Below are 26,839 nucleotides of genomic sequence, written 5' to 3'. Positions count from 1 at the left end.
AAACAGGATAAAATAAAAAATAATCCATGTCCAGAAACATCAAAAGTAAGCTGTGGAAACTCAAGATAAGAAATAATATCTTGAAAGTATGCAGAGGAAATCACACATTAGAGAAACAGTGATTCAAATGACTATGGATTTCTCATCAGAAACCACATGAAGCCAGAAGGAAATGGCATACCTTTTTTAAAGTGCGGAAAGAAAAGAACTGTCAACACAGAATTCTATATCCAGTAAAAAATATCTTTACAGAACAAAGTGAAATAAAAACCTTGTCAGATAAGAAAGAACTGAAATAAAAATCTGTTGCCAGATCTCCTCCAAAAGAATTGCTAAAGGAAGGTCTCCAGACAGAAGGAAATGTTATACATCAAGAATAAAGAAAAAACAACAGAAATGATAAGCATATGAGTAAACACAATAAACTATTCTCCCTTGAGTTCTTTAAAATATCTGAGAGTTGAAAGCAAAAATTATAACATCTGATGGATTTTCAATGTATATAGATATATGACGACAATAAAGCAAAACTAGGAAAATAAGAAAATTTATATGATGGAAAGATTTCTACATTCCACTTGAAATGATAAAATACTGATTCTGAAAATACTATGAAAAGTATGTATATTATAAACCTTAAAGTAAGACCCAAAAAAGCTATCCAAAAATATATCATCAAAAGCACAATAGACAAATTAAAATGGAGTACTAAAAAATGTTCAAATAATGTCAAAACAAAGCAGAAAATGGGAAATGGAGGAATGGAAAACACAGGGAACAAACAGGAAATGAAATATAGAATGGTAGATAAATCCAAACATATCAATAATTACACTAAATATAAGTGTAATATTGATACACACATTCTTTTTTTAAAGATTTTATTATTTATCTTTAGAGAGAGTAGAAAGGAGGGAGAAAGAGAAGGAGAGAAACATCAATGTGTGAGAGATACATCAATTGGTTGCCTCTTGTACACCCTTAACAACAACCTTTTGGTTCACAGGCTGACACTTAACCCACTGAGTCACAACAGCCAGCACTTTCTTAAAATTTCCTAAAGCCACATATGCTGAGAAAGAGGTAAACACAATATAGTGGTGTGGATTAACAAAAGGGCCCTATCTTAAGACAGAATGATCTAAAAAAGCCGCTTTACGGACCTATCATTTAATCTGAGACTTTAGAGTCACGAAGGACCCACCCAATCAAAGAGAATTTGAATGCCAGTTTCAGCATACTTCAATGAGAACAAAGAAAGTGAAAGTTGTAGTCACAGGTCTCTTCCAAAGTAAGAGATTTGTGGTACCTCAAGAGCACTCATCAGCAAATACACAATTAGAAGCCAATCACTCACTGCAGGAAATAACAGAGGAATAGAAAATTTCACAAAGTTCCAGCTGGAACACATCTTGTGAAGCTAGATAGATCGCACCCTGCCCTGGCTGATACGGGGGAACAGGGGAGACAATGGTTCCTTTACTTGCAGCTGCCATTTCTGCTGACAAACCTTCTCTACCACAAAAAGGCTAATAGTCATTCCTAAGGAAACCACTTTTACCATGCCTGCCAAGTGGAAGTCTGAGACTCTACTTTATCCCACACACTGTCCCAAGAGAGCAGGTGGGTCCTGATGGGAACAGTACTACTGCCACTATGGTTACTTAGAAGCTGGAAGTAAAGCATTCAGCCCCTCACCAGGCAGGGTAACCAACCCACTGAGCCACTCCATGAGTCTGAATTAATTCTAACAACTCCAGCTCCAGAGACTCTTGGGCAAGATCCTAAATTGCAGTAGCCAGTGACAAAATAGGTCTGCCTCCTATACCTACCTGGACACTCTAACTAAAAGTCAGACATATCTATTCATGTACCAAGTGATTGAGAACCAATAAAAATAAGATATAGTTTCCTCAGTTATGTTGATAGAGCTCACCCAGGATCTTATTTCTTTTTCCTTCCACATGGCTTTGCTTTATTCCTAATCCTTGACTTGAACTCACCTGTTATTGCACTTTGAGCTTGTCTTTTGATCTTGGCCTTACTGACTTAATGACAATCACTCAACAAGGACCTGAAAAACAAAAAATCGCTGTCTCTTTCCACACTGTCAAACTCAAACAGGACAAGCCTTGTACTTAACCCTAAAATCATCCACGGAAATGTTTTCCAGGAAAGGTTTTTAACACAGTAAGGGAAAGTAAGGACCCTAATAAGTCACCATCTTCAAATAAGAAGTGATGGCTCCAAAAGATGAAAGAGAAAAACAACTGTCACACCATCACTCCATCTCTGACTTCCGCTTTCTAGGAAATCTGTTTATCTGGGTAAAGTTGGACAAAATATTGGCGGGAAGGGGATACATTTTATTTTGCTTTGTTTGTAAAGAAACAGGCCTATTTCCACAGGTGAAACATGAGTGGAAAATACCTGGGAGAGAATTCTAACAAAAGTGAAGCAGGAAAGGGCAAATGTTGTGGTATACTAAATCTAATTGTTTAAATTCATTTAAAGTTTGGTGCCAAATACTGTTGGTTTTATATTGTAGATAGATCTAAAACATCCATTTTCATGCTAAAGATTTAATACTAATACTAATTCTAATACTAATACTAATACTAATTATGGTCTACTACTGAAAATGAAACCAATGTCTCTGAACAACCAACCATACTGACAAAAGTATGCATAAATGCTAACCAAGCTCAGCTCATAGGAAGAAGAGATGGTTATAATCTCTAGTCTCCCAAATATAAATATCTTATTTATTACTCATGGACTTCTGCAATTGTCACTGGGTCAACAAAAAATAAAAACAAAAGCAAGGGATGAAGGTCATTCTGGGCTTTTTCAGTCAAACAGGTGGATATACACTCATGAAAATAGCACATGGTCCAGGAAGATAACAGCAGAAAATTGACCATGCTCAGCTCATCTCTATGCTACTAAACCTGTGCTGAACATATTCTGATGACTTAAGATAGCAGGGCAGGTACCCTATAAATAGCCTTTTAATGATCCTCTATTACAAAGAAATACTGAAATCACTAGGGAATATTTTTTTCAAATTACCCTTTCCTCCCTCAGCTGAGAACTGACTTTTAATTGGTATAGTAATTTCAGGTGAAGGACAGGAAGCAAGTTAAGGTATAATGGTAGACATGCCATCAGCAACTATTCCCTTAAAAGTATTCTGAAGAGCGAGTATTCTGAGAAGCCAATAATCTTGGTTAATTTTATACAGCTATGATAAACTGGACAGTACACCGAAATATGCAGGCTACTTGACTCTGCATCTGCCTAAATCAATAGCATAGAAGGGAGAGACCCAATATGCCAAGTCACCATCTCACAGCTTAGGGATAACGCACTTTGACAGGATGAGCAGAGTGTTTTACTCTCACCTCATTGAACCCTGTTGATTTTAACATAATGCCACATGGTTCCTAATATGCACCACAGAGGTAACTTTGAATCTTTGGATCCAAATGCTGTGAGTGAGCCGGTAAAGCGTTCTGGGTTTCCCTTTTCTCACTGGCATGGCAACACTGGGCAAAGGTGGCAGTCAGGCTTTGTATCTGGACTGCTGACATACGAGACCAAAGCCTTTTCCCCCCAAAAATGCGGATCACAGTTGCATGGAAGTTTTGAACTCTGCTTTAGGTAAAAGGAAACTAAGTCATATTAGAGGCAACTAACACTTGAGTCATTTTGTCTTTTATCCTGTACTCACCAGGACATCTAAAGATCTCTAAAACACTGTTTTTCAAGTTGCAGGGTATACTATTAGCGGTCTGGAAATTAAGACAGTGGGTTGAGGTAAGATAGGATAAAATGGGGGTAGAGTAAGATAAAATCAGATATAATGAAAAATATTTGTAGGCATCACACATAGAAAGGGCAATTATTGTGAAATTTTTGTTTCAGTTTCACATATCTGCATGAGTACACTAGGTCATGATTTAAATGGATTTCTTTCTGTGGATTATTATGAAAATGTATTTAAAAACCACTGCCATAAAGGAAACCTATACTGCATAAATAGCATTTCTCCACAAGAATTCTATTGGCTTTGAGAGCTAGTGAAGTCCCCTTTAAGTAACCAGCCCACATATTACAGAATTTAAAATCATCTCTTTCCTCTGTCCACTAAATTCCAGCAGTGCTTTTTGGTTACCAAAACAACCATACATTTACAAATGCTACCTGGGGGATCATATCAATCTCTATAAAGAAAATGAATCCACCAACATAAGGTCGCTAGCTCAATTCTTACCTGATGGGAAACAAGTGGTTTCTTTGTGTACCTAGAGCTAGACCTCCAATGGAAAACGCTTTCTAGGGCCTTAGGTATGGTGTATACACTCTTCTTATGTGCTAACTACTAATTATGCAAATTAAGTCTTCTGTTCTGCGCACCCATCGATCTGAAAATAAATTCATCAGCAAAATGAAATGAAAAGGATACAACATACATTGTTTTAACGGAGTTCCAATCATACCATTCCACATACAATGAACTAAAAATGGACTCATCTTTATTTGAATGTCTCCACACAAAAATATGTAATTTTTCATTAAAAAGCATTTCAGGAGTGAGGTTTTCCCTAAAGCTTCAAAGATAATTATAAAGCTACTTTTTAAAGGCTAACCATTAGGAATGTTCACCATTAATTTACATCAACTGAGTATTTACTCTTTGGAAGATCCTCTAGTCTATAATATTGAAAAAGAAAATCATGATTTCTGGTCTAAAGAATTTATATTGCAATATGTTTACAGTTTAGATATTTCTTACTTCCTATAATTCACTTACTTCCTGTAGTGACAACAAGCTCATAATGCTTCACCTGCCACACTTACCCACAGAACCTAGGAAGAGTATAATATATAAAATGTTAGAAAATTAGATTATGGACTTCTGGTCAAGACGGCAACACAGGTAAACATGGCTTGCTTCTTTGTACCACACCAAAATTGCAACATAATTATATAGAAATATCATCACTCAGAACAGCAGATATCGAGTTGATGGGAAATCTGACAACTATGGAATTAAAGAAACTACATCCATCCAGACTGGTAGAAAGAGTGGAGATGCAGAATGGGCTGATCCCACATACACATGTGGTGGATGAAAATTTAGAAGGGATATCTCAGGAGGGAAGAGTCCCAGTGCCACACAAAACCCCTGAGACGAGGGTACAGTGACAGGAAGGTAAGTCCCCATAAATTCTGGCTGCAAAACCCAGCAGGGATTGAATCACTGGAAGAAGCTTTAGAGTCTCAAGTAGTCCCTCTTAAAGAACCCAAACACCAACTTAGACTCACTCCCTCTGAGCTACAGCACTTGGTTGGCAGCTTAAAAGATACCATTATCACAGGAGGAACTGAAGTGGTTGACATAAAAGTGAACTTTGTCCCAGACCAAAAAGTAGGCAAGGAGCAGAGCTGGCAGGCAGGTGCCATATCTGACACTCCATCAACCTGGCCAAGACTCTTTGCCCCACCCTGGATATCCCCTGAGGCTCTGTCCCACTCAACTTAGAGCTGTTAACAATGGCTCTGCAATATAAATGGCTAGCCTTGGCTCATGCTTCAAAACTTCCTAAATCCTTTCAAAAAGCAACAGCAGGCCTCTGTGTGCCCCCAACCTCCATAACCCCCCACTAAGGGGCCTCAGGCATGGCACTAGCAGTAACTAGGCTGGAATTACAGCTTGGCTTCGCCTGAGAATCTCCAAGCCCAGCACAAGTAGCAGCCATCTGACATTGCTTTATAGCTCAGGCAGGGTGGCCCTGGGCAAAACACAGGTGGGGGCTGGCCTTGGCCTGTACCATCCAGGAAACTAAGACCTGCACAACTAGTGGACAGCTATAGACCATGTCAGAGCACCACCACTCTGCGCCTGCAGAGCTGATCCTCTACGGAGGGCAGAGGTTCGTAGTAAGTGGTCACAGCCAATCCTTGCAGCTGGCTGCCCTGGGTAAATCCCTCCCATTGACCTGCCAACAGCAACCAAGGCTCAACTACAAGAGGAGGCTGTCCTCAGCCCACACACAGGGCACACATCAAATACCCAGCTTGGGTGATACGGGAGGCTGTACCACGGGACCCTACAGGATACCTACTGCATTAGGCCATGATACCAAGACACAGTCATGGCAGCTCTCTATCAAGTACATAGAAACAAACACAGGGAGGCTGCTAAAATGAAGAGACAAAGAAACATGGCCCAAATGAAAGAACAGATCAAGACTCCAGAAAAAGAACTAAACAAAATGGAGATAAACAACCTATCAGATGCAGAGTTCAAAACACTGGTTATAAGGATGCTCAAGGAACTTAGTGAGGACCTCAACGTCATAAAGAAGATCTAGTCAGAAATGAAGGATACACTAATTGAAATAGGCAACAATTAACAGGGAAACAAGAATAGAGTGGATGAAGCCAAGAATCAAATCAATCATTTGGAAAATGAGGAGGAAAACAACAACCAATCAGAAAATAAGAAGAAAAAAGAAGCCGAAAAAAATCTAGAATAGCGTAAGCAATCTCTGGGACAACTTCAAGCATCCCAACATTTGCATCACAGGGGTGCCAGAAGGAGAAGAGAAAAAGCAAGAAATTGGAAATCTAATTGAAAAAATAATGAAAGAAAACATCCCTAATTTGGTGAAGGAAATAGATATGCAAGTCCAGGAAGCACAGAGAGTCCCAAACAAGATGGATGCAAAGAGGCCCACTCCAAGACACATCATAATTAAAATGCCGAAGGTTAAAGATAAAGAATCTTAATTACAGCAAGAGAGAAGTTAGTTACCTAAAAAGGAGTTTCCACAAGACTGTCAGATGATTTCTCAAAAGAAATTTTTCAGGCTAGAAGGGATTGGCAAGAAATATTCAAAGTCATGAAAAGCAGGGTCCCACAGCTAAGAATGCTCTACCCAACAAAGATATCATTTAGAATCAAAGGGTAGATAAAGAGCTTTCCAGACAAGACAAAACTAAAGGAGTTCATCATCACCAAACCATGATTATATGAAATGTTAAAGGGACTTATTTAAGAAAAAGAAGATCAAAACTACACACAATAAAATGGCAATAAATACATACCTGTCAACTACTAAATATAAAAAGCAAGCTAAGCAAATAAGAACAAAGAGAGAATCATGGATACGGAGAACATTTTCTTGGTTGCCAGTTGGGAGGGGGTGTGGAGGAGTGGGTGAAAAGGTGAGGAGATTAAGAAGTAGAAATAGGTAGTTACAGAACAGCCATGGGAATGTACAGTACAGTATAGGAAATGGAGTAGCAAAGAACTTATGATCCATGGGCATGAACAATGGCCTTCAGGAAGGAGGGTGCTGGGTGGAAGGGGGATAAAAAGGGAAAACTGGGACAACCCTAAGAGTATAATCAATAAAATATAATAAATAAATGAAAATTTAAACATGAAGATAAAATCAGTTGTTAGTGTTCTACTGGAGCACAATATTTATACTTGCATTTGAGTGAGGGAATTTTTCTTATTCAGACAAGAATAAAGTCTTTACCCTATATTTTTTTAAAATTTAGTTATTTTTTATAATTTGAAATAATAAACATTTTTAAAGATATAAAAAATAATGTGAATTTATAAGTATTACCAGCTATGGTAATACTGCATTTAAATTTTTTGAAATAAACTCTCCCATTTCTGGCTAGCATGGGACCAAATCATATGAAACTTAGAATTAAGGAGACTAAAAACTAAAAACCACAAATACTCTGAATCACTCACTTATTTTCTTTCCAGAACTCCGAGAGGAAATTAACTGTTCTCTCACTTCCCCTAAGGAGCACCAATGGGCCATTAGAGACTGACAAGCAAACCTTAAAGGACTGTTTTTAAAACACAAAATGACACAGGTTGCTCAAGGCTTACCTTCAAACATTTTATTGGATAACATGTCAAGAATAAAAACATGAACATAAAGGAAGAGAAAAGTAGAAACGGAGAATATCATATTGTAGGTTTAAATGATAAAATGAACAAAAAAATCTGAGAGAAAAGCACATTTATTTTTAAATTGAGTAAAGACCACATAGTAGAAGACCAGGGTAGGGTTGGGGAGAATCCAGGCAGACTGTATTTGCAAGTGTTCAGTTAAAAATTACCCAAAGGGAGAAGGAAATCCTTTAGATATTGGGTAAGGTACATAAAGAAATAAGAACAATGAGACCCAATTTGCAACAGATACCAACACAAACAGCAAGGCTTTGTTTTCTTTTTTAATTATTGGGTTATTTGTTGGCTTGCTTTTTGTATGCTAAAGGAATATCAACCAGCAATAAGTAGGAAAATTTAAAGATTAGCTTTACTAAACTAATAATGAAAAAATATGTATGTACACACACATGCATATGCATATATATACACACTAGGAAAATGTTAAGTAGATCCCCATGCCTTAAATATGTTATGAAGCACATGAATTAGGAGGCTGTAGATTCAAAATAGTGATAAAGATGATGGTTATTCTAAAATTAATAAGCTAGATATAAATGAATCACTAGCATAGCATTGGTGCTGATTAAAACTGAGTTCTGAATATCTAATTAATATATCCTTAAAGTGGCCATTTTCCTGGAGTACTGAAAGTACTATGGCAATGTGACCCAATCACAAAAAAGATAGAAGCAGCTTGGTAACATAAGACAAACAATGGGCTGTGTACAAAAGGATAAGATTTCTCAAAAACTAAAGCCCACTTTGTCAATTACATCTGGGCTTCTTGTGGGGTTAAAACATCTGTAAATGCAGTAACCAGAATATGGAAAAAGCTTTTTCACAAAACTTCATAGCAAAAAATGTGCAAAGAAATTTTAAGTAAACATGGAATTGGGAATATATTCCACAAGCATGGAATTATTGTAGATATAGGAAGCAAAGTGAGAAGTGCAGATGTGAAAAAGACAAGTAAACATTTTTATAAACTTTGACTATGGAATTCAAAGTGTCATCTGCACATGCTTTAGATTTCACTATCCTCTTCAGGTAGTAAAATATCAAACCACAGTATCATGGAATCCTAATGAGCTGGATGACTACCTACATAGTAATTATTAATAAACAGATTCAAGGAGGATTAATAATTGCCCAAGGTTAAAACATAAACATCAGAAATATTTTATAAGACGTTCAAATTAGAACCAAAGTTACCTTATGAGTTCCCCTGTAGGCATGTGTTGAGTATTAAAAATCACTAGTAATAAAAAATATAAGACTAGGTACTTAAATATCACTTTGAAACACAGTCCCCAAAACAGAAACAGAAAAGAATTATAGTACATTATCTGAAAACATGTCAATGTGTAGTGGCTATGAGGATGTCCAAAACGCTGGACATCAACAGAAGTGCTTTGGAATCTGCCTCGGCAATCTCCAAAATTTAATAGCTGTATACGGGAGAATATGCTTGCACAGAGTTAGGGGAATTACAAGGGACATAGGAAGAAAATCAGAAGAGCATGATGCCATGGAAAATAACAGCAGAAAACATTTCAAAATGGAATAAGTGGGAAGCAAGATCAAAAATGTCCAAAGAGATCTCAGTAAGAGTTTGATAAAGTGATAGAGGTCTTAAAAGTATTTGTTTGGCCATAAAGTCCATATTTTTTTCCATGAAGTAAAAGACACATTTTTCATTTTCACCAATAACTTTACTGATTCAGATATTTTGAGTATGTCAGCTATCTCCCACATGGTATAATGTTGACTCTTCTCAATTAATGTCTCAATTTGATTGGTATCAACTTCAACTGATCTACCCGACCCTGGAGCATCGTCCAGTGAACAAACCTCCAGTAAGAAACCTCCCAGACCACTTTTGACATGTTAGATCAGTCAAAGCACCTTCTCCATACATTGCACAAATCTTTTTTTGAGTTTCAGTTTTTACCTTTCTTGAAATAACAAAGAATAATACACTGAAAATGCTGTGTATTTTCTTCCATCTCCAAACGTGGCAGGCTTTTTTTCTTCCTGAGGGCTAATATGTTATTTGGGCCTTTTGTTTGTTTTTTCACTGAACCCCAAAACTCAGTGTCATTACATAAAAAAGGAAAATATGATGGGGGTAGAAGAAAAATCTATGATCATAAAATCTCTATTTTATTTCCTACATTTATACTTTAAAAGATTAAAAGTAGCAAAATTATCAATTGGTCAAACTGTTTGTAGTATCTTTGGCTCTTAAATAAGCATCTAAACAAATAATTATCAATGTTGAGGGAGAATAATTTGAAAAGGCCCCACAGGTAGAAATTTTAATCTCACTTTCTCCACTAGTTAGAATCATTGTTCTTATTGAGCAGTTCATGTGTTGTAGCTGTAGTGGCTTGTGACTCACCTATTTTCTTTTCAACAGGATAGTATTATATTTATTCTTTGGACTTTGAATTTTATTCCAAGCTATAGACAAAACAAATACATGTCAAGTGGTCAGTCCCTGGAAGTATAGGCCCTGTGATTTTAAGAGGAATTTCAATATCACCCATAATCATGCTTTTATCATCATAAATCCTAGCCAGACCTGTCACAAGCCTGGGAGGAAAACCTCAAAAGAATTTACTTAGAGCTGCCCAGTTGTAGGATGAATAAAAGGCATCAGACTACAGACCTTGCAACACTTCCGCAATGTGGTTTAATCAGAGACTTTCCAAAAGTTTAAAGCTGATTATCCATCTTTAAAAAAAAATAATAATGAGAAACTTCCAGCAAGCTAGCTTTGTAAACTAAAGCAAAAACAATTACCTTAAGAGATGTCTTATGGGTAGGTCATTGTTTCACATGATAAAACAAGAAGACTATGGCACAAGTCTGGTAGGATCATTCTAATTGTTCTAACTGATGAATGTTCTTCAAGAAAGAAAGTCGGCTCCATTTCTGTTTTTAAAAATCCAGTGTCTGAAATAGTGCAACTAATGACAACCTTCCCATTATTCTCACTTAAGAAGGAACCCTATAATAAGAGCTTCCCAAAATGTCAAATATTTGTCTCCTAACAGGATTTCTTTGTTCATTTACTACTTCTCTTTTGATATAAGCAGATAATAAAAGTTCATGTAAAACTAAAGGTAATATAGAGCAGAAGCCAACAATAATTCTGTATAAATATGTCTGATTAATAACAGTGCCATTGTTATGGTTATTTTGTAATGTCATGATTGTTACAAGAACAGAGGATAGAAGTACTCTTACTCTCCCTGTTTTTATTCATCCTCTGTCATCCAACCAGGTTTTAAATTTTGATCAATGGGGGAAAAGAAAGGATAGATTTTGTCCATTATTTATTTGTGTTTTCTTAGTTCATCTCATGAGCTATGAAACTAGCTTTAAATTCAGAGGAAAAAATTCAGGGTTTTATTTTAAAATTAAACGTCACATCCTCTAAATAAAAACAAATATTGCTTCAGGCTTAATTTCTAGCTCCCTTTTCCACATGTGCAACTACTATATTACTCTGGTGCTCATGAGAATTTGAAAGATAAAATTTAGCATCACAGCATTAAGACCTGGTTAAGAGCCTAACATGTTAAACCTAAACTATGGTTCAATATGACAAACCTAAGCAAAGTTGTATGTAGGATTCAGTTCCAAAACTTAGAACTCCACCCTGGAGTAATAACAAAATCCAGAAATGAATATATCGTTTCTTATTGGAAAGGACATGGAAGACAAATAATAGATAACAACACATATTCAGGGTAAACAGACAGGTTGATAGATTTTGGAGACAATTTTAAGGCTGATAGATAAGTCTGTATTGTCATTACTTTGCTTTTCTCTTTAAATTCTTATCTCCCCAGTCCTGGCCTCCCCCCTTGGGGCAGCAGTATAATATAAAAACTTAACAGTAGATCTTAAATTTAGCTGACATTTTTATATCCTTCACAACATACTTTTTAGATTGCACCCAAGAAGGAGATTATTAAATAGTAATGGGAGACCAGTTACCAGACCATTTTGATGGAACAAAAAATAGCACTGTGCCTTCTTGCTGACAAATCAAACATGTGTACAATCATTATATCAATTTCATAAATAAAGGGCTATTAACGGCTGGAGGAAAAAAAAGAAAGAAATTCCACTTCTCCAAGCCCCTTCATCCTCTCCTCCAACCCCATGTCAGTTTTAGCCATGGAGGAAGCTATGCATGAGAAAAAGTGGACTCAGCTGAACTGGAGTCTCCTACAAAGCAAATTCTGTCAGTCAGAAGGCAAGGACATGTTTCTGTGATTATTTCAGCCTACTTTTTTTTTGTAGTAATTAACCAGAGTTCCATTTTCCTAGGGCTTGCATTGCTCAACACTTTTTCTTTTTTTTTTTTAATTTAGGCTTTTCTTTCCTTTCTATAAAGTTAATTTACATATTTTCAGTCTCTCAATTTCCACTATGTTTTATTTATGAATACAGCCCTTCTCGATGCTAACTTTAATGTGAAAGAGGTAGTAATTAATGTCCCAGCCTGCTAGGTTAATCCCTTTCCAGTCTCTCTACAGAGAAATTTAAGGTAAGTAACAGTTTACAGTCAATATTAGGTTTAATTATGCTTAATGAGAGTTAGTTTCTCTGTTTACTAACTGCATTTAGGTGTGTGGGTCCTATATGAGTTTTCCCTTGGCCTCATTTTGATTTGTTTATAGTGCCACTGTGTACTGTATACTCAGTGCTTTAACCTATAAAGCTGCTCCTGGAGAACAAAGCAAGCAAGGCACCTGTTCCAATTGAGACACCATTAAATAAGTGCAGCCTTCACAGGACTGTATCTTTCTTTGGGAGGAGAGCTATTATTTTTATAATGCTTTCCAAACAGATCCATTTGAGAAGCTAGTTATTGCCTAAATTTCAGATCTTTGGGTACGTCTACATATAAAAAACCATTTCAAACTAAGTACACTCATCAACAGTGGTATGTATAAAATTAGAGTATTAAACACTTCTAAGACTTTCTGTATTAATCCTTCAATGTTATCATTTCAAGTGTTAAGATCTAAAACAACTTTAATAAATCACTGGTTTGGTCTTTTCTTTTTCACTAGAAATGTCTTTTGTCTAAAAATTGTATTTAACTTTATTACAGTACATAGGGAAAAAAAAGAACTTGATTCCTTACTGAGCTTTGAAAATAAGCACCAAAACAAATACCCAGACCTAAAGGAAATCATGTAATGACCCAAAGGAAATTTAGTACACAGAATTTTTAAAGGATCCCTTTTTCTTGCTATGTTTGTGTTATAGATAAATTCAGAGTATAATTGATGGTATAGATTCTCTGACAAGCTAGTCAATTCAATAAACATTTATTGAGAACCTGGGCTGAAGTAAACACAAAAATGAAAGAGGCATAAAACCTCTCTTCAAGAAGTTTACCATCTGGGAAAGGAGAGAGGCATAAGTAAAAACTATGACACTATGTGCTAAGTGTTATACTCATGCACATAAATGTGAAGGAGACACTAAGAAAAGATGCGTTGATTCTGTAGTGGAGGATAAATAAGGTCTCTGATAGTTACACAGCATTTTTCTGGGTTATACGCAGGCCATACATAGCAGGATGAATGAACATAAAGAACAAAGACACAAAACATGGCAGGACATAATATGTTAAGGCAGCAAACAGTGAAATTCAAGCAGAAAGAATTGTGAGCTTAGGGAAAGGAGATGACATGGGATGGGAAAGGTAGGACAGAAGTTGCAAGTTAGGTGCTCAAAAAGTAGTCTGAGACCAAAGTTTTAGAAATTCAGTGTTGGTCCTGGCCAGGCAGTCCAATTGGTTAGTGTCATCCCCATATGTCAAGGTAGTGGGTTCAAACTCCAGTCAGGGTACTTAAAAGAAACAATGAATGAATGTGTGAATAGGTGGAACAACAAATAAGTGTTTCTCTCTTTTTTTCTCTCTCTCTCTGTGTCTCACCTTTCCTCTTTTTATTAAAAAAAAAAAATCAGTAAGTAAAACTTAAAAAGTATTTCAGTGTCATCCTGTATTGGCTATTAAGTAATATGAGAAATAGAAAAAGGTGAAGAAATAGCTTTTCCAAACAAAAATGAAATCAACATATCAAAATTAAAATGAGTATTTCTAAGCCTATTGATCTCTGAAAACTATTTTCATATTCCAATATCCCCATAAAGTATTTATAAGTCCTTACATTTAGTTCAAAGAATTGTTTTTTGCCGTGGGAAAATAAAATTCCTAAAATATTATCTATCTCGTTTGGATGATTACATATTAAAAGACGCTAGGGGGGAGAGAAACTGGTAGATCCATAGCTCAGGGCATTTTGGAAATCTAAATACAATTAAATGTACTTGACGAAATAAGTATTTACCACTAGTTTCAGAAATTTTTTTGCCTTTTGAAAATTCTGCCTTTAGTCAGTATATCCTGACTTTGCTTTTAGAAAAAATAGAGGCAAACATTTCCTCAAAAACCACAAACTAATAGGTCTAAAAGAAAAAGAATACAATCCAAACTATATACTTAGTGAGAAAAAGATCCACACATTGGATATCTTTTTGCACTGAGCTAATGTGCATAGCTCAAGGTACCTTTCCATCTCAGTACCTTGAGCTATGCACACTGTGCAACTTGTCCAGTTCATATTTTCCCCTTGCTACTTTGAACCACCCTGAGGACTTTCAAATTATTGTCAGATACTGGGCATTCATAGGCACCTACTTCTGTATCTTTGCTCATGGAAAAGAAAAGAGAGAAGCCTAGATTCAAATGGTAATAAAGTTTCCATCACCATGATAAGCATATAACCATGATAAACATATTTAAAAGTCAGTCTCATTCTGATACCAGAGTTACATAAAATCAACAGAATCTTATTGTAACTCACAGGTTATATTAAAATTTCTATAGTACATATAACAGACAATGTACTGCTAGAAATATGCATAAATACATTTGAATATAGCATGCATATGCAAGCCAGCTATTTATCATATTTCAATGTACATATTTACATACATTTTACATTTCAACATTTATTCTTGAAAGTTAAAGGGAAAAATACTCAAACTGCCTTCGTAATACAAAAATCTAACTGAAATAAAATGTCCTTTAAAAACTGTAATTAATGGCTGCTGTGTCAAACAATGAACCAAAGGGTCAAACCTTATAATTTACAGTTTGAGAGGTCATAGCTCAAATTATAACTTTAAAAAACTGATTATCTGTGAGTAATTGGACAAATCCATCTAATATACTCTGAATGCATATAAAATCTTTCTGAGAGTAAAAAGAATATATGTCCAAGTGTACAGCTGAGGGAGGAAATGGCCTTTTTACAGACAAGGCTGAAGTCCAGCTAATGACTTGGAATGCCTTTGAACGAGCACACAAGACAGGAAGGCCAAACAGTACCATATCCAAAGAGAGCATAATGAACAATATGATCAGAACACAAAAATATTCCACTCACATGTCCAAAGAGAGGAAATAAATATACATTTCCAGCACCTGCTCTTCGATCACTATTATTACAACCCAATTCACAGAACACTTAACCAACAATATTTAAAAGAAAAAATTTTTGTAATTTAAAAAAAGTTAGAAATTATCCCTGTGATTTTTCAATTTGAGATTTGAAAATACATATAGAAGTTATCCATACCATATATGGCAAGCCAAGGTTTACAAAACTTTTGTTACTTATCTTGAAAGCAAATTTTGCTTCACCTGTCATCTCAAGGCTAATTGCACCTTGAAACATAATCTGAATTAATTTGACCTGCCTGCATTTTGTAAAATCTAGAAGTGATCTACTATTAATAAGGCAGGCCACTGAAGATAATTCCTCCACTGTAGACCAAATTTCTGAACCTGTGCCAGAATTGAGAAGCCCAGTAAAATTTAATTTTTTAATTTAATTATATGTCTATGTTTGTACTGTTTATTTATGTGTTTATTATATTTTCCTATTAGACTGTAAGCTCCACAAGGTTAAGGACTATGTCTTTTTTGTTCAGCAGTTATATATAAAACCTAGGAAGTTCCTGGCACAGAGTAAGAATTCAATAAATACCTGCTTGAGGACAGAAAGAAGGGATGGAGTGAAGGAAGATGGGAGGCTTGTGGTTAGCTAATATCCTCTAAAATTACTTGAATGATTATGGAGAGAAAAATGTTTTAAATGTACACTCTATTTAGTCAGTTTACCTACCCACCAATTCACCAATCCATCAATTTAACTTAGAAACCAAAAAGATTTAAAACGCATTTGAAAATAAAATAAAATAGATGAAAAAGAAATTAGAATGAGAAACAGGGTGTTTACACATATATACATGTAAAGACAAATCATAGGAAAGAAACAAAATTTGCTTTCTTAATTTTTTGAGATTAATCTTATAGTAACCACTATTATAATGCTTTCATTATAACAAAACTCTAAGAGAATATTTACTATTTCCTCACCTGGCCATGCACTACAGCTTACTATATAACCAGGTCCCTTACATCATGAGCCACAGAGTCTATTGGAGGAAATAAATATTCAATTGTAATAAAATGTAATAAATGGTATGTAAAAACGTAGCTTTTTGTGAGAGAGAAACCAGGGTTCCTCTCTGAACCAGCAAAAATGCTTACATGGTAATTTCTGTACTTTGATGCCACTATGTCCTGTGGCAAGATACTTTTCTGATACAGGTATACATGGTTGGTTCTTGATGCACAGATAAATATTACTAGTACAAATGAGGTCTGAACTGTATCATTAGAAAACACATTTGAAAAGATGACTTGTCTTATAAGCTAAAGCCTAATTCTGATTCCACTTAGCCTAATGATGTGTTTTCTTCATTCCGTTGGACCAGCCTACACACACTGGGCTCTTGATAGGTCCTGGGCTCAACCATCTGGCTCTTTATTTACTTAATTCTTTTTTAATACTGACAAGTGTATTAGTAACACTTCCTTGATCACTGGTAAATATAGTACCACCTCACAACCAAGATTTTCCCTAATTCTGAAAGTCACTAATTAGTTGTGGGTAGGGGTTGGGGAGTATTACAAAGGTATGTTGAACAGTACTATAATAAGTAATCTAATTCCCAAGAAGAAGGCATGTTAATCTGCTTCCCACTTCATTAGAGTGATGAAAAACATCTTGTCATCACTAAAGAACAGAAAGAGACCTAAATATTTGAGGAAATGGTAGCTAGAGAGGAAGAATAAATGCAGCATTTAGGAAAGAAACACAAATCCCCTACATATTGTGGACAATGTTCATGGTTTCTCTCGATATCCTCTGATTGCTCTATTTATCAGTGTGTTTCAAGAGCATAGTTTATTCAATTAATAAACACAAGCTTCCAAAGAAAACAAATAAGGTAAATGAATCCTACTTAAATGAATTAATCTTTCTTGTGGTACTTAAGGTATACATCAGGAAACTTTGAAATCTGCATTAATCTTTTCAAAACTTACTGGTCTCATTTACTTGGGCTTCACAATAAAATACAGTAGGCTTAAAGGAGAAAAGACAGTTTGCAAAGGTGCTAAAAAGTCATTTAGAGGGAAGATATGCTCTAATTTAAGTACTGAACCTAAGAATTCAGGTATTTTAAGTCCATTAAAGAACATTTATTATATTTTTAGAACATTTATTTTTTAAATGATAGCCTAACACTTTAATTTTCCATGAAATTTAGATTCTTCAAAGAACATCAGCTGATTGCTATATGTGTTAATTCAAGCATCAACTTCAAAGTATTATAACTCAACTTTCTGAAACTAAGTAATGTGGGGTCCATTGTCCTCATTTCTAAGATCAAACAATGTAATATGAAGCAAAAGCCTTTCAGAGATTATTTTTAGTATCAGTCTATATCCTTTTTTCGTAGACATTTTGGGAAAAGGGTGACATTCAATTATAGTACTTATCCCAAATAACTACAGTCTCAGCTAAAAACTTTTAAAGCTGTAGATTGTGAGGTAGATATTAGTATTTCCTTAATCAAATTTTATAACTAATAAATAAAAGTTAATTGGTTCACACATGGAAGCAAATTGATGAAAGGCAGAAGAACAGAGTAAGTGAGGGTGCAGGGATAGGAAGCACATCTTTTAACGTGGAATTTAAGAACTGTCAAAGTGGGGCATGTCTTATTTACTGGTATATGAAAAAAAGAATGGATGTTTTTGCATACAAATAAATACAGATATAGAAACATAATGGAGGCTTTGTGTTACAATGGAACGTAAACTCCTCTAGGCAGTGATCAACTAAGAAAGAACAGAGACAGATACAATGCAATGATTAACTAGCTGACAGATCTATTATTCATGACAGGTATGTAAGCAGTCAGGGCAGCAATGTTGGTGGCCTCTCCTCATCAAGCAGCTTTGCCAGTACAGACTGTACGCCTGGAACCAGACAGCACAAAAACAATAAAGCCTACAGCCAGCTACGGCAAGATTCAGCATAATCCAACTCCAGTTTTTAATAGTACTAGAAATAAATTTCTATTTAATAATATTTCCCCTTGTGATTGGCATATATTGTCTTTACAGAATGTTGCCTAACACTTACCTCTATTTATTTTACTATGCATAGCAACATGCCTGAAACAACTGCCTGGAATTTCTCAGTATGTTACAGAAAAAAGTGACTTTATCATTAGTTGGCAAAAATTTCTGTTGATAGGTATGACCATCATGTCATTACATGAACAGATGGTCAAAGTGAGTCCACTTCACCGACAGTATATTATGTGGTCTTTTTATCCCTGAACAACCAAACCAAACAAAAGTACAACACAGAAGAGGCCATTATGCCTTCTCTCACTTGGTTGGCAGCTTTATTTGTGAAATATGAAAATAAAAACCCAACATGGACTGTGATCCTGCATAGTACCATTTCCACATAACATTTAATTGAATATTTAAGTATTCATATTTAAAAACCATCCTGATATTTATAAAGACAAAAAATACATGGGATTTTTTTTTTTATTTTTCAACTCCATGATCTCCGGTAAAAGGAGAAAAATAAAATAGCCATAATTCTTATTATTCAGCTTTTTATTAAAGCGACTGTTTACAGCAGGGGTGGGGGGGAAGCAAGGTACAATTCTTTATTATTATTCAGGAACTTTAATAGAATGTTACAAAAATATATTTTTTTAAAATATCCCCATATTAAAATCTCTTTGAAAGGCTGTGTTCTGTGTATATATTATATTTACTGAATAATTTTTAAATATAGCAGCTGAAATATTCATAAACAAATTAACTAATTGCCTAACAGTTATCCAATCACCAATTACTACATTTTGCACCCTGAGATCTCTGAAATACACACACATACACATACACATACACACACACACTGCTATATGGACTCTATGATAGCTTCATCTCTATGACCAAAACGAAATATAAAATATTACCTAGACTTTTTGAAATACAAAATATTATGGGGTAAAGAAGAATAAAAATGAAGAATATATTTGTATCTATAACAGCTAATGGTAAAAACAACAGCTGAAAATTATATTGATAAAATGCATCTCCACTTATGGCTATGAAAACTTAGGTGAAAGGAGAATTCTGGTTACATACCTTGAAAAAGAGCTGATGAAGTGTGAGGTTTAAGAGTACATCTTTAGTACTTCTGTACCTTAAAATATTGCCAAGTATTAATTTTTCATCAAGTTGTCATTTTCTCTGACATTTGGTTTTATTAATCAAGGCATTTATCATTAATTTGTAGAAAATATCATAATTAAGCCAAATAAAATAAAATCTTTAAAAGGTTAAAATTAGAAAGCAGGTGAATTAGAACTTTGATATTACCCTGTTGACATACAGGAGCTTTTTCAAAGTATGGGAATCAAGTTTTCACAGTTAGTTTGCTACCTCAATCTTGGGTCTGGCTGTTCTGGTATTTTTTTAATGTTATAAAGATTTGATTTAAAGCTCTCTGACAGTTTTGACATTCAGGCGAAAGTACTGCTGCTGCATTTGAAACAATTTGCATATCCCACTGCTAAATGGAATGTTTGAGGTGTACAGTGATATAAGGAAATTAAAAACAAGCTATCACATGCTTAAATGTATGTATTCACGAAACCGCTGGTTGGATCACACCACCCTATCCCCCTCCACTGTAATCTGTGATTTACTCTTCTATAGTAAATTACCCTACCATGTTATTCTCACTGGACGATCTAACTATGCATGTATGAAGCAAAGTAATTATAGCCACCTCTTGTCTAAGAACTCTTCTTCAATCCCTATGAGCTCTTTATACAAAATGCAGGGACACAAGTCAACTGTAAACTTCTTGTGGGAATTCTGGACTTCGATAGCCACACAATCTCATCTGAACAGTTTTGTTGTTCTGAACAAATGCATTTTTATTTTAGAGTGAGTTATAAAACTTTTTCTGATGAGGAACAGATACTGATTTTTTGGCTTTGAGCCAATATGTCAACTTAAGAAAGGGTGAAGGTATAAAATCAGAAGAGCTCCAATCTTACTTTTAAAAGAGGAGGGGCCATAGTATATTCTCATATAGAATTAAGCTGAGATGTTCTCAGATGACATAAGCTTTCTTCTTTTTTGACTTATAATTTCAGAACATGTTTTAGACAAAGAAAGATATTTTGTATGTTAAAGGGCAATAAAGGAAAGATCTGAGCTAGTAAATGCAAACACTTAAATATTATGAAACTTTTCAAGAAGATAAAACCCGTTCAAGAAAATATTATTGGACATTACCTTCAGCCTTTAGAGTTTCAAAGGGGAAGCATTAATACTTCTTTTGTGTGACTGTAAAAAGAAATACTTAAAATTAGAAGTCTGCCAAGGAAACAATTTAGATTTCCATAATATCTTTATGACTAGCTATGAGAAGCAGATAGCTGAATTTGTGTATGTCAACTAATATGTAGCTTTTTTAAAGCTAACATGTTCATATGTGCAGAATAAGTACTCAGTAAAATGTGGCACAAATATATAATTCAAGCCATTGTATGTACAAAGTTTATATGAATAGGTTATTTATTATATTATTAAAAGATTTCTTAACTTACACAAATAAAGGTTTTTACATTTATATTTTTATAATTTAAAAAACTAATACCAAATAGTCTTTATGCTATTTGTTTATTCTTAAGTATCATAGATTTTGCAAAGATCTACTATGTACAATATACCGGTAAACACTGGTGATTTATGAAATATACAGGAAAGACAGGCCCTATTTTCAAAATAGTGAGTGAGGATGGAGAGAGATAAATAAAAAAAAAAAAAAGATAATCCAAAAAGAATAAAAACAAAATGGGTGGAAAGAAGTAGGAAGCAGAGAGTAACATGTTCAAATTAACTTGAACTTAATTAGTACCTAATTAATTAACAAGAGAACATGGCTTTATGTTTCCTGTCCTAGTAAACAAGGCTAATGGTAGGGTCCTACTCAGATTTGGAGGGAGAGATATCAAAGAAATGGGTAGTATAGAATCAGAACTGGGACAGAGAGCACTTAAGCAGGATGTTGAGGTGCCTTTAAAGCCAATTTGGTGAGTTTGAACATGCAAAGATTTAACTAGAAACAACTCTCCTATTAAAAATTGAGTTTGATATTGTTATGTCCTTGAAAAGTGATCTAATTTGCTATGAAATCTCAATGATGAACTTGAGCTCATATTTACTAATAATCTTCACAGAGATTCAGTCATTTGAAATCTCAGAAACAGTTTTACCTATGGAAATGCATACATAAATACAAGCCACTCCTTTAAAACACTACATCTACAGTAAAATATCCAATGAAACAAAAAAAAATCTAAGGATTTTAACTGACTGAATCTTTAATGTGCATAAACAATATTTTACAAAGGGAAAACAAATAATCAAACAACAAACCATACTGTAAACAAAAAGAAACCTAAGTTTATACTTTACAGATAGATAATGGGATCCAAAAAAGGAAAGTGACAGTCCTACTATATTCAGGCTACATGAATAATATCACACTCACTCTTCAATACCTCTACTTTAGAAGAGACACTGAAAATTAGAATTTCTTCAGACTACTGAGAATAAGAATCATTATTAATGGATAAATGGAAAGTAATTACAAATGAAAAAGAAAAAGTTCAGATTGTAGGGAGGAAGTAGGAAAGGACACTTGGGAGAAAATTAATTTGGCTATTACATGATATGTTATAAAATTAATTTTATTTATTTACTATCTATCTCTCCCACTAGAATAAAAATGCCATAAGGTCAGCACTGTCCGTTTTAGTGTATTACCCCATTTACATGAATGGTGTCTGCCACCAAGTAGGAGATCCGATAAATATTTATTGAATAAAAGAATGACCAGCCTGACCAACCTATGGAACAAGCACTAAGTCTACATCTACTTAGAGGTGAAGAAATTTAGGCTTAAAAAGAAGTGCAATATTATGATTAAATTAAACACGGCCGTTTTGTACCTTCGACCTTCTACAACCCATTGTTTACAGTCTTCCACTCAATATTCATTCTAGCAGGGAAAATAAACAATAAGCAAATAAATTGTTAGACTTATATAATTATTACCATGGAGCAAACAAAACAAGGTAACAGCATTGAGAGTTATATGAGCCGATATTTTAGATGGGTTTGACCATGAAAGCTGCCTCAGAGGAGATGACAATAAGGAAAAGCCTGAGGGGAGTGAGGGAGACAGTCAAAAATATCTGGAAGACTATCAGGGCTCTTATAAGGATTAAACAAGATACATATTAGCTTTCTCACATCATGGTCAGCAAAAAGCAAACAATATTCTCAATGACTATTATTTTATGCTGCTATCATTTTTAAAAATAGTAAATTCCTCCACTAGATTTTAAATTGGTCATTCATTTTATTTCCCTACAGTTCCTTAAATATTGTCTAGCAAGAATTCAGCGAACATTTATAGAACTGGAAATCAAAGTACATATTACCAGTTCACTAATTAGAAAAGGTAAACAGACCATATGAATATGAAAAAGTTGCCATATTTAAAATGCTTGAGTCAATTTAATTCTGTAAAGTCAATGGTGCTTAAAAATTAATCACTTATGAATTTAAAAGAAAAAGGGAAAATACATATATAATGGAGATTTTTATACACACACACACGTATATACATAATGGCTACAGCCAACAAATCACAGATTAAATAAAGTAATAAGGAAGAATCAGAAAAAAATGAAGTTTTCAATATTAGGCTACTGTCTTGACAATTTACATGTTCTGCTTACCTCCATCAGATCAACAGATTTTTCTAGTGCAGAGTCTACTACACAAGTACCTGATTCGTTTATGTGTTCCTATTACAAGCACAGGGCCTGATAGATAGCAGTCAATAAATCTTTGTTGAACTGAACTGAACTAAAATTGTCTTTAGTAGTTCTGATGCTTTAAAGTTAGTCCAAATTTTAAAACATATAACAAAACAGGAGATTACAACAGAAAAAGATATCACGTGTTACATTTTGGCCCTGCAGCAAAGGGGTAGCGAATAAGGTTAGTTTTTAACAAAGACTGAATTATATATGACAGGTTGATACTGGCAGTAGAAAAAGCAGATAAGTAGAACAGACCGTAGGGACTAAGTATGAGGTAAATATTATAGGTAGCATTTCCACAGTGTTGAGATAACTATTAACTAATTTATGCAAGGAAAAGAAAACTTGTTCCCTACCTCTTAGCAGATACTAAAATATAAATCAGATTGATAGATTTGAATATAATAAGCAAAACAATCAAAGATCTTTAAGAAAAAATATGTATATAATTTTCTGAATTCCAAGGTGAAGTTTTTTGAGGCACATGGCAGTTATATACACTCAAGCACAAAGATTTATGAATTTGACTACTTAAAATATTTTTATAAGTCCAAATATATCTTCAACAAAATTAAGAGGCCAACAACAAATAAAAATAAATATTTTTAATGTATATGATATTCATAGTATTGATAATCTTTACTTATAAATGAAACAAATATTTTTTCAAGTGAACATGCAATTCATAATAGAAGAAACATAGCCACATATATGAAATATTAATTTGTCATACAATGAAGGAAATGCAAATTAAAATAACCTAAATATTCCATAGTAGTGAACTGGTTAAATAAAAATAATATGGCAGGTGAAAATTTACAATATGCCATTAAGCCTAGAAAGCTGATAACAATATACCAATATTAATGATTTGTGTATAATATAGGAATACATATATAAACTATGTACAATGTTTGGTCATATGAATATATAAATGTAGATCTGTATGTATGTGCATGTATATATTAGAAAAAACATGGATGTATTACTAAAAGCATGTAAGGACCTAAAGATTAAATTATTCCTGGTACTTAAGATATTAAGATTATGACAGATATTTTTCTTCTTACAATTTCTTTTCAAAGTTTCTACAATGCACACAAATTACCTTTTATAAACAAAAATGCACTACAACATTTGTTCTATGTTTCACACACAAAAATTAGATGATATATTTTTAGATTTCCTGAAAGTTAGTAAAGCCATTTGAAAATGTCTATCTTTCCCTGTTTCTGGAAAAGCCACCTTTGTTAACTGCATAGATTAAATTTAAACAAAGAAGGAAGGAAAGTAGATGGAGTGAGGGAGAGAAGAGAGATGAAAACAATAAAAAGAAAGAATATAAGATTTTTAAAAAATCAACTACTTATAATGGTATCTATCAGATTCCTAGAAACTAAATTTTAATTGCTACATCTTCAATGAAATTTTCAAAGAAAGGCACAGCCTAGAATGTACAAAACTTAAGAAGTCTGAAGTTCTATTTACATAGTAAGCATACTATTATATGAGAAACTAGACAAGACATGCATAAATTTCAGTGATGGGACCACTATAAAGAGAAAAAGTATGCCATGAGAGAAAAGAGATGAAGCTTCCATCATATCAGTTTTGAAAGTAAGAGTACAATTTCAAATAAGCAAAAATTCAAAGTAAGCAAATGACATGTGAGAACCAAATGAATAGAAGGTCCTGAAGGCTATTTATTCCCTATCAATAACTAGCAAAAACAAAGTCTTTCTTCATTAAATAAAATTTAAATACAAAGCTTGCTTGTAGTTTCAAAACTGGCAAATGAAAACCAATTTATAATCGTTAAAAAGCATCAGAAAGAACCTCTGCATACATGGTCAAGAGGACAAGATGCATTCCCTCTAATTCTGGAAAAGACTAATTTAGTTCTAATCCATCCATACTGGGACTTCTTAAAGTCAAAGTATTCATTCTGGCTCTGGATATTTTTACAGATTTTAAAACAGAAAAATTTAACAAGTTCTATGGCAGACATCCTCCAATAATCTGTAAAAATGACCTCACTAAACCCCATACTAAAGCCAACTAAAATAAAATCAAATTCCATTAAGCAGAGTTCTAGGGCAACAACAAATGACCATTCACTTGACTCAATTATACTTGCTGTTAGGTTTTCAGTTTCCTTTCCAAACAGAGGGAAAAGCTCAGAAAGATTATGTGCTAAATACCGCATTTAACCCAAAAACCCTATCAATTTCTTTTTCTCACTTGTCTCTTTAAGAGTAACCAAAGCCTGTTCGTCTATTACCTGCAGCTCTACTGTTTATTTTTATTTCCCAATAGCAGAATACCTTAAATAGATTCTTAAAAACCAAAAAACCAACAAATAAAAAAATTAAAGCTCAATGACTATAAAAAGTACAGTCTAATCTGCTTAATTTTTAACAGGTAAACAGAATGCATTTCTAAATTATTTACTTAATATTCTTCAACTAAAACTTTGAAGTTTCTAAACTTGGAATGTATACTCTTTTTAAGGATCCATAAAACAATTACTCTTAAATATTCTATTAGGCCATTTTAATGAAAGCAATTAAAGAACACCAAAGTAAATGTGAATTTAAATATTTGCACAAGTACATAAGAACTGCAAAACATTTTTAAGATTTCAGAGGCCAGTAAAATTCCCTTAATGCCAGCTTTCCATTGTCTTCTCTCAGATATTTTATCCCACAATATTCTATTGGACAGAAGGAGTAGAAATATTCTGTACTAAATTATATTAAAGAAATTGATACAATAATGGTTCTGGAGCAACCATTTATAGAATGCTCTCACTCTCAAGCATATCAAAAGAAATATACAATTATGAAACTATGGAAAATGTTAGTAATTCTGAAACTAGAAAGACTAAAAAAAAGAACAGTAGACAAAAATCACCATTTTCTCTGGACCAAATACTGTACCAGCTCAGCAAGTAAACATGAATTACCTAGAATGTTGGTTAAATAAATTTTGGGGCTAGCCAAGGGTGAATAAAGCTTTTATTTTCCCCCTTTTAACTAAAAACATAAGATATACTAGTAGGTTTCTTTTGCCTTGATAAATGGCTAATGATTTTATCTTCATTAAAGATGAAAATTTTATACTACTTTAGAGGATGATTCTTAACCTTTTTTGGGGGGGGGGCAGTTAATAAGTCAGAGAAGATAATAAAAACCGAAGATCTCTTTCTCTAGTGTGTATGTTCACAAAATTTTGCATAATATTTCCAGAGGCCAGGGACCCACATAAAATCTACTTGCCTTCTAATTTTACAGAATTCTGAATATGTATACATAAGAGATTGTACTGACTACAGTGACCCCTGGACATAATAAAGATTTTAAAGTTGCTGTATGAAGACATCAGTAATGTTGAACTATTTTCTTATGATTAGTCTCCTTTTTTTCCTAAAAGCGGAGTGTAAAAACAATTCTG

The 26,839-nt window shown here is 34.0% G+C and overlaps 1 protein-coding gene across 3 annotated transcripts in view; it reads right to left on the bottom strand.

Moving 5' to 3' along the window:
* ZBTB20 (zinc finger and BTB domain containing 20) overlaps positions 1-26,839 on the bottom strand; it is an 804,941-nt gene that overhangs the window by 611,770 nt on the left and 166,332 nt on the right. The gene's annotated exons all lie outside the window — the stretch shown is intronic.

This window comes from Pteronotus mesoamericanus, unplaced genomic scaffold (genome assembly GCF_021234165.1).
Source record: "Pteronotus mesoamericanus isolate MK-2021 breed Mesoamerican mustached bat unplaced genomic scaffold, CSHL_Meso_final contig_42, whole genome shotgun sequence".
Taxonomy (NCBI): Eukaryota; Metazoa; Chordata; class Mammalia; order Chiroptera; family Mormoopidae; genus Pteronotus; species Pteronotus mesoamericanus.
This window is presented reverse-complemented; position numbering and strand designations above follow the sequence as displayed.